Here is a 10,338-nt window from a genome sequence, read left to right on the forward strand (position 1 = left end):
CTCCTCCAAAATCCCCACAATTATTCTCTTCCCTTCAAGCACCAGTATTTCCAGACAGAGACCCAGGCCACCCTGCTCCTTAGCCTTGTGCATACCCCAAAGCACCACATCCACACCTTATGAGCACATAAATAGTTCAAAATAAATACATCATATACCCAGTTAAACAACCGGTCCAGTAATGACTCTGGAATTCTGACATTGCACCTTCCAGCTCCTTGTTTGGCATGGAAAGGAAGAACACTGACTGTTCCTGTTCATCTCTATAAAATAAATGATGTTGGTTAATTTGCAGCCTAACAATGTGACAAACAAGCAAACAAAAAGCCTGATTTGATTTCCCAGGGATCACTTCTGGTTTTGTTTTTCCAGTCTGCTGCACTAAGAAGATTCCAAAGGGTTTGACTTGTGTGTAACAGTGTGCCAGCCTTCAGGCTAGTCACCCCACTCACCTTGCAGAGTGCAGCTACCAGACAGGCCAGTAACAGATACAGCAGAGAGCATTTCCTGCACAGCAGCTGACGACACAAGTGCCTGTTAACAGCTTTCACACTACTAGTGACAAGTGATTTTAGCACTCCAGCTCCTTCTGGCACAGAGGGAGTATGTTCAGGGACTCAAAAATCAGTGTTGCAGCTGGGTATGAAACACCCTGCTGTGCAGAAACCCAGCCCCATGCTTTGAGAGCAAGAGGGAAATAAGCTCCTTGCCTGTCACTTCTCCAGCCTAGCAGATTGACACACTGCTGTTAAACAATGCCCAGGAGGTGGGATGGCACCTTCTGATCAGGGTGTGGGGACCAGTCCCACCAGACTGGAGATGCTCCTGATGGGAACTGGCAGCTCTCCCAGGGTTGTACCTGTAGGGCAGCAGTACAGAGAGATGGGCTGTGGCCTGTCGAACCTCTCATGCTCACGTCCGTGCTAGCTGTTTCATGCTGCTCTTGCACTGCATGTCTGGGTGCTGCAGTGCAAGCGGTGGTTTGAGATGGCTGGGAGGGTGTTTCATTGTGTTGTGTATGAACAAGCCATGGTCCTGGGAATGCCTTAACCTCATGCTGCTGCAAGTCATGGTGCTGAATAGTTTATTGGAGATCATTTAAAGCCATGATGAGGGAAAAGTGTTAGTTTTTCTCTCTGAAACTCTTGTGGAGCTTGGAAGGATCCCCAGGTGAGCCTTCAAATCCTGCCTTAGAGTGCAGACCAGCAGCTGATGCAGGGAATGCTGCTGCTGTGGTCAGTGAGTAGTATTTTTCTGCCACTTTCAGCTTCAGTGGTCCTTGGCTTCAGATTTTGCAGATCCAGCTTTTTGTAGGTCCAACTTTTTCGCCAGGATCACCACTTGTGTGTGCCAAGGAGATGGCAGAGAGTGAAGCTTCACAGATGGTCTTGAGACCAACAGACAGCCTAAAGGTAAACTGATCGGAGGGCAAGGAAAGAAAATACCAGGTGTGGCAAACAGGTGGTGAAAAAGTGTTTGCCAACCCCGACCTGTCCGTGGGGTAGTAAGGCAGTAACAAAAGAAACCACCAGAGAGAAGATGTGGAAGGAGCCTATCAGGAAGCCGAAGGCTGACAAAAGAGAGAAGATGCTGGAAGGGAGGAAGTGCTGATTTACTGGTGTCCCTGAGCATGGGCATTAGAGTCAGCAAATAAGGGTGCTAAGGCAGCAAGATGGGGACAAATGAGGAAAACATGAACAGGGCAGGTTGCTTATTTCAGAGGGGGAAAGGTGGGAGAGGGGGAATTACCAGTCTAATGTAATTTACTGGTTAGACTGAGCATATAAGACCAGTTATCGTAGGGACCTACAGAGTGTGTGTATATGCAATGATCTTTAGCCTAGCCACAGACACCCACGCATACAGGTTTAACTGCATTTCTGAATCCTGGTGGTTCCCAGAATGTCAGAAAATCAGGTAAAAACATCTACTGAATCATCTTAGAAGGTTTTCACCAGAAGATCACCCCTCTTCCCTAAATCACACTCAAGCCTTTCACTGCAAATAAATTGCTCCATACTTAAGTAAAAAAGAAATATTTTTTGAATACAGTTTAATGAGTGCTGTTAAATATACTGGTTTTCATAAACCATTAATGCTTTCCTTTTGCTTGACTGAATCCTCTGAGCACTTGCAAAATTCTCAGCCCTTGGTGGAGACACTAATTAACCAACTGTTAAAAGAAACAAACAAAGTAAGTGCTGGTGTTTGTGGAAGCTTTTTAAATACTCACACATACACACCCACATTTTTTCCTCTCCTTGGAACAACAAATGCAGCTTGGAAGTGCAGTGACTGCTGAATTCTTAACAGCCCTGAGGAGGACGAAGCTTTCTGTCTCCAGTCTTGTAACAGCTAACAAGCACACCTTTGGCCACACAGCTACTTCCATGAAAGAGAATGACTTAACATGCCCAAAGCAAAGTATTCACAGGATACATGTCAAAGCACCTTGCCTAAGAGGTATTTCCACTAGTTACAGGGGTCTCACCCAAGAACATCAGTTTAATAGTATATTGTGGAGAAAAAGGAAAATACAGGAGACATAAATCCATTGTGTCAGCCTTGTTTGCTGAATAACTATGCTCCTTGACACACGGTTTTGTATGTAACACAACCAGTTGCAGTAGGGATCTTCATAACTTAATCATGGAAGAAAAATTTCTAGTACCCTTGTAGAAGAAACACCTTCCATTCTGCAGGTAGAGCAATCCTTATAAACCAACACACCTAACTGGGATGGACAGGAGATTGCTCTCACTTCCTGTAGTTCCTTCCAAGGTTTGACTAGCATCTGGTGCACAACATGAATCCTATGAAGAGAAATGCTTCAAAATGTTGTATCGGGTAATGTTATTTAATGGACAAGAGAAAAGCCCAGAACAGACCTCAGTGTACGACTCCTAACCAAACCAAATATCATGTCTGTTCTTCAGAAACTCAGGTTTCTGCTGAGTATCTGCTACATATATCTTAGGTCTCAAATACAGGATATTCTTGCTCAGAACTCCAAGCACCGCTTCCCACGACTTGTCTGAAGCAGCCAGTTTTGTAGTTAACCTCTTTCTAACACTTTTCTTTTCCTCCAGATACCCCGGTAAAGTTCCATTGATTTATCAGAAGTGAGGACATACTCAGTGATATTTTAGTACATTGTCTCTTTTCACTGGAATTGAGGTCAGGATCAGTTCTGAAATGACAATAGTTAGGGATTTTGTTGTTTTTTTCTTTTTTTCCCAACTAGACCTCAGACAGCATAAAACCCCTGATGAAACTCACTAATACATTTTTATAATGGCCAATACAAACCTTAATAAAGGATGGAAATATTGAATCAGAAAGAAATATTAGTAATGTTTTCTCTTTGTAGATAAAATATGACAAGTTGGTGGTTACATACAAGGAAACTTGCAACACAAGACACGTTTCAGTCAATTCAGTACTAGAAGGGGATAAGTAAGTTCTTCAAGTCTCCCACATTGCTTTAAAAGTGGGGGGGGGATACATCTTGATTTATTAATTTCTAAATCAAGTGATTTTGAATAATGAAAGACATGGTTCTGTCTAGAAATGGGTTATATGCAAAGGAATTGATGTATTCTCTCAGGAGAAAGTATTTAAAGTGGTATAAAGGAATTAATTACTTGGAAATATAACTTAAATAATTATATACATTTGGAAAAGTTAAAATCTCAATAGAGAGGCCATACTAGGAGTACACAGAAGAAATGAGAACTAAAATGCTATCTTTTGAATCAGAAAATTTCAAGCGTCATTCTGATGCTTCAAATTCAACAATCTGAACAAAACCTGCATGCTGGTGTTCAAGACAATACACTTTCAGAACTTTGTGAAATCTCTTGTAGTGGATACCCAAATCATGGCAAACAACCTTTCTAACACCTTCTTCTAGTCTAGTGTTCACTCCTGTTTCTCAGCCTTGAGGTTAGTTGTGTTTCCCCTTCTCAGCCCCTCTGGTATTCCTGAGGACAGGAATGGATAGGGCTTTGGGCGACCTGGTCTAGTGGAAGGTGCCCCTGCATAGGGCAGGCGGTTGGAACTGGATGAGCCTTAAGGTCCCTTCCAACCCAAACCATTCTATGATTCTATGAGTCTATGATTTTTAAAAGACAGCACTTAGAACTGGAAACACAGCTTTGAAGAAATAAATGGGTTTTTTTTCAGCTTACAATTAAAACTGAATGAAAGCAAGGATTTAAGAAACTGGTGTGAATGATGTTAACAGTTCAACTCAGTTAGTGAACAAATGTGTTTCAATAAAACTGAAGAAAATGTTGACAAGAGTCTCTGAAAAGTAGCCTGAAAGAAAACCCTGATCTGCCCAAATCATTTGAAGAGAACTGCATTTTAATAGGTGAACTGTTCAGCTTTTTTAAATGAGACTGGCTTGAACTAGTACTTAAAGTCTCTGTTGATCAGTTGTGAAGATGATGATAAAAATATTCTAATATGCACTTGTGGAACACACCCAGGGGCAAAAGGGACAGGAAAACAGTAACGAAACAAACAAAAAAAAACCCCCAAACAATACAGATATAGATTAGATCTGAGACAAAATTTGTTAAACAAAACAAAACAAGACCAAACCAAAACAAGACAACATACTAAAACTTACTGATTTATTGTGGGAAAATAAACTGCTTTCTTACTTTCTGATATCTTAGGTATACTAGGCATTTAAAAATGTCACTATTTACTAAAAATGTTACTATTTATAGAAAGACTATACATCTGAAATGTTTGAGCTTCAAAGTGGGAAGCAGGAGTTTAACAAGTTCTGCAGCCCAGCACTTGCCTGCAGACACTTATCACTTGTTTAATCATCACACCAAAAATATGCCATCATCATTTGGATTCCAGCTTTTTGCATCAAGCAGTAATAACTGCTTGTGAAGGCACCAGCAAAGTCCCTGTTCAATTCAGTGCTGGTGATGACAGCAGCCCCTGCAGAGTGCGCAGAGTACTTGTCCATCCTCAGCTGGGAGGGACAGTCATTCTTCTGGTTTTGTAAATCCAAGGGAAGAGAACACCTGTTCGGCAATGGGAATATTCTATTGGAAGGAAAAAATTCCTCCTCCAGCTCTGTGTTCTTCCATCAGATCATTCCTATGAGCAAAGCATGAGGCAGTTTGAGAAAAGTAATTCTTCTAAAGCTTATCATAGAATCATAGAATAGTTAGGGTTGGAAAGGACCTCAGGATCATCCAGTTCCAACCCCCCTGCCATGGGCAGGGACACTTCACACTAAACCATATCACCCAAGGCTTCATCAAACCTGGTCTTGAACACTGCCAGGGATGGAGCATTCACTACCTCCCTGGGCAACCCATTCCAGTGCCTCACCACTCTCATAGTAAAGAACTTCTTCCTTATATCCAATCTAAACTTCCCCTGTTTAAGTTTGAACCCATTATCCCTTGTCCTATCACTACAATCCCTAATGAATAGTCCATCCCCAGAACCCCTATAGCTCCCCTTCAGATACTGGAAGGCTGCTATGAGGTCTTACAGTATAAGAAAATTATTTTCTTACTCAACAGTGAAGTAGAAACCTCTTCACTGGAATACAAATACACTCATACACAGAAAAATATGCTTCTTTTAAAGGCTCCTCACATTTCAAGCTTCTATAACTAGGAGGCAGCCACTGTAAGGCAACAGTGCCTGGAATCCTCCTATGCATTTTCCTATAAACCACATTTCTGTGAGCTTAGTCTTTGCTGATGTATGAGAAGAGGCATTGACTAAATATTGGAAGCCTGGCAGCATTAATGAATTGATTAAGAACTGAGGATTCCCCATGCATAGCATATTTTTGGAAGCCTCAGGAGACTCTTTTATGTATTTAATACTGGTGAATCTTTGGATCAGGTACCAAAACAGCCTGTAGAACAAAGCCATATTCTTCAAGGACATCCTATCTATGTTCTTGTAAGGCAGGTAAAAGCAACAGAAGGAAAACAGGTTATCTGTTTTGGATACAATTCATTTAGGTAAGATGTAAGTGCTTCTAAATTATGGAATTGTCCTGGAAGTCCATGTCCAGTTGCTCTGCCTCAGGATCCAAATCCTTTCCTTCCCTCACATGGTGTAAGTATTCCACACAGTTCTGCTGCTCCAGTCTCATGGTGGTTTATAAAGTCACCACTTTCTGAATACCAGTGCCCAAAACACATGCTGATGGTCTGATTTTCAGTTGTCCTCTGTCTTTTGTAATCTTTCACAGGAGAATGTGCTTGGACCACAAGGCCTTTTACACTTAGCAGCCAATGGTAGACGTCAAATGAAAATGTAAAATAAAGACAATCAATGCTACCTCTTAGATATTAGTCTCCTGGTTTCCAGGCACCTACACCTTGGACTTCTTCTCCAGAGGTGGTATCTTTCTGTTTTATAGTCCTAAGTGGGGCTTTTTATTTTCATGGACTCATTTCAGGCTCTTGAAATCCTTATACAAGTTTTGTTACCCACAATGTCTTGTAGCAATCACTTCCACAAATTAACAACATGTTGTGGGAAAAATGGTTTCATCCTTTTTTGAACCAGACAGCTTTGGTTGCACCTGCTCTTTCCTTGTTCCTGTACATAGGATTTTTACTTTATTTTATTTTATTTATCTTATTTTTCTATCTTTCTCATGATTTCCTAGATTCTTCCTATATTCATTCCTTATTGTTTGCATTTTTGAACATAGTCTGCTTTTGCAAAGGGACCAATCCCTCAAATTATGAGTTTACAACATTTAAGATGAAGGCACAACATGGACTCTGAAAATCCTGTGTTTTCTTATTAATATCCTCTTGACTTACAGAAGAGAAATGCAATTCCCCATGGCATACCTGCTGCTCATGCTGTTACTGCAATCCACATGCTGGTTCGGCTTACGCCGTCTGGCACTGGCCACGCCAAACGTCTTCATAAAGCCCCTAGTGCTTTGTTTCGAGCTAGAGCTCTTTGGGCTACCAGAGAGGGGGAAACTGCTGACTCTTTAGTCTCCCTCCAAAGGCAAATTGAGTTTTTTCCTGGTTTGTGGCATGGGTTCCTGATCATAAGCTGAACCATCAAGTTCCAGCTGCCCTATCTGAAAACAGGCAGTGAAACTGTGGAAATTACGTTGGGATTACAAATACCAAAACTGGCTTTAATGCTTACTTGTAAAATGACTCCTCTTTCCATCATAGTAGTCTTTTGCAAAACGGCTGTTTTCAGGCTGATGCTTTTGTTTAATGACTGGACACAGGAGCAGGACTGCTGAGAGACAAGGGTATCTGGCAGAAGGTAAGGTCCCTGCAGGTGCCAGAGTGCTCTTTTCCCAGTCTGGCTCTTTATGTGCATCCCCATCTTGCTCCCCAGGGATCCTCCATTCCTCACACTGTTCATGGCCATTTTCAATGTGCACAAACTCCTACTAAGGCTTTCCATGCCTAATTTAAAGTAAAGTACACAGGAGCAAGTGTTCCTTTTGCAGTGAGACCCAAACAAGCTCTTTGATAGTCCTGAGTGCATAATATTATATGTATGGTGAGTTGTTAAGAAACATTAACTATGAATATCAATACAAAATTAATTAGATCATGTTTTGTGTGGAAGCCTCAAACTGACTGTATACACCCCTGAGAAATGTTCTAATTAGGCTATGTTATATCTCCCTCTTGTGATCAAGATTTGTAACAGACTTAAGAGTGAATAGCTGCTTTCTGACCATAGTTTTATTTCTACAAAATGAATTTAAGGTGATCTTTTAAACTGTCTGATTTCACAAGTTCCTCAATAACTGCCCACTATACAAAGAATAATTTGCAAAAATATTTTAATGCAATCAATCATTAAACAGTAATCAATGTCATGTGAGACCAGATGGTAGATCCCACTGTGGCATGAGAAAAGCATGAAGTTTTTGATGGAGGATAACACACGAGGAAGACTGCAAGCCCTAATCCTTTCATTACAGGAGAAGGCTTGGGTGTGCTTCAAAATAAGATGCAGCACCTAGGCTAGGTGCATTTTTGGAGTACCTAGTGGCTGGCAGTCTCCACTTGCAGAATCCTCATAGGTCTCTGGCTCTAAGACAAGGCTCCAGAACAGCATTTGGACAAACACCATCATTTTCCTTCCTTGGTGACTCCTCCTTTGATCCCATTACCATCTCCTTGCATTATTCTGTGAAAGCAGCCAGTGCCCTTTGAAAGTGATGTTTGTCATGAAATTTTACGTTTCATGGGAAAAACATGGTCACTGTGGTTTAAAATGTTTTTCTCCACCTTAGGACAGTGGTTTTATTTTCTGGAGATTTCTATGTCCCATCATTCACAAAGGCATAGAAAGATACCCTCTGAAGATCTTAGAAGGCAGTAAAATTATGCTAGAGCATATTTTTAACCTTGTAAGAGAAATGTAAGAAAAGATTATTGAAATTACCTTTGCCTGTACTATGTCAGAAACTCAGCACAGTTCTAAGTATCTTTGTAATAAGAGAAGTGATCCTTGTCACACTCTTTTATCTTTGGGTACAGGAAACTCTACGAGGTACTCATTTGAAGAACCAAATATCTCTAATGCTTCCAGCATTCTCCTGTGAAATGAACATGGTTTTTCATTCCAATACATTTTATCTGAAGCTCTTTGGGACTGATACAGTGACAGAAACCAAACCTAAATCTGGGAGTTTAACATACAAAAAACTGAGGGAAGAGCATAGGGGCTGTGTTTATGGGCTAAGGAGCGTACCTGGACAGTGCTGCCAGCAAGGCTGTCCATTGCTGCTCACTGAAAAACCCAGCCCATTTGAGAGCTAAGCTTACTTGTTTCACAGAACTAGTATAAGCTTGCTTCTGTGCTAACCAGCCTGTGTGATGTTATTCTACAGGTGTTTGGTACTCCACTGCCCTCTTCTTCAAAATGCTGCAGCAACCACTGGTCCAAATGTATTTTTTTTAAATCTTGAAAAGTAGTGCAATAGAATAACAAGCATTTATGAGTGACTAAAGAACCCAGAGTCTTCTCTATCTCAATTATTTTATTGTTCACTTTTTTATTGGAAGGCTCATACTGGAAAGCAAAACTCTGATAAAATAATGTGCATTCTCCACATTATTAAATGCACACAGGTCTCATAGGTAGCAAGAACTCTTCAGCTGCTTAATATACATTGAAGAGTTTACAGGCTTGATTGTCCAAAAACTCTCCCTCCTGCACAAGGTAATGAGTAGGAAATAGTCAAAATTACCAGCCAAATCAGACTTCATGGACTTCAGCTGTAGCCTGAGCATGAATGTAAGAATAAGTGTAAAATGCCTGACATGGCATTATGAGATGAGCAACAAGGCCAAGCTGCAAACAACACACTAGGCAGGATTTGCTGCTAACCTCATTGTTAACTCTACCGGTAACAGAACGCCCTGTTCAATGATTTCTCAAATATGTGTGTGGTCACAGAGTGGGACCTACACCCCAGCCAGTGTTTTTGTGGGTATGCATTTTCTGAGAAAAGAAATTATTACCATTTCTATCAGCTCACACCTGGAAAAAGCATATAGAACTGCCTGTAGTATTTCCATGTTATGATCTTCTTTCCTTTTTGATAAGAATTTTAATTAGTGTAAAAATTGTGAGACATTTTCAATCTAAGGAGATGAGTGCATTTAGAAAGTTGAATATCTCCTCAGACAGCGCAGACTCACAGACAAATGCAGCAAAAGGAGCAGCCTGGATCCTCCATGGTTGCTCAATTTGTTAAACAAATCCCAACATACAGACTGTCATACTTTCAGCTTTCAGTCTGGTGTCCCTTCTGCACAGTCTTGCTTACCACATAGGTGCATTTAGGCTAAGTTTCTTGCAGATCAAGTATTTTCACAGTACTGAAGCCGACCTTGTGAATACTTGGTTCCTACAGACACCACAGGTAGGACAAATGCGCAGCCAGCAAACAGACTTCAGGTGCAGGTGCACTGCAGTGCCACAACCATTACTGTCACGCATAGCCACTGTTTTGTTTGCACCAAACTGTTGTTCACACAATAATCCGGCTGAATTCAGTGAGGAAAAGTTGCTGCTATAGAAGTCAGTGGGAGCTCTACCACCATTCTCAAGGGCAGCAACACTTCACACAATATGATGGTTTGTGTTGGTAAGTTTACCTGTGTGTAAACGTAACTGCCTGGTTGAACCTCCTCTGAGTTTTTGAGTGAATTAATGAAAAATGTTTAATTTCAGCAAGCCTAGTATATGCTTACTCAAACATCAGTGGTTCCAGAAAAGTCAAGATGTTTTCTATTGCTACCGAATCAAAAAAGAAAGAAATATTCACAACTATAT

This window comes from Melopsittacus undulatus, chromosome Z (assembly GCF_012275295.1).
Source record: "Melopsittacus undulatus isolate bMelUnd1 chromosome Z, bMelUnd1.mat.Z, whole genome shotgun sequence".
In the NCBI taxonomy this organism is placed as follows: Eukaryota; Metazoa; Chordata; class Aves; order Psittaciformes; family Psittaculidae; genus Melopsittacus; species Melopsittacus undulatus.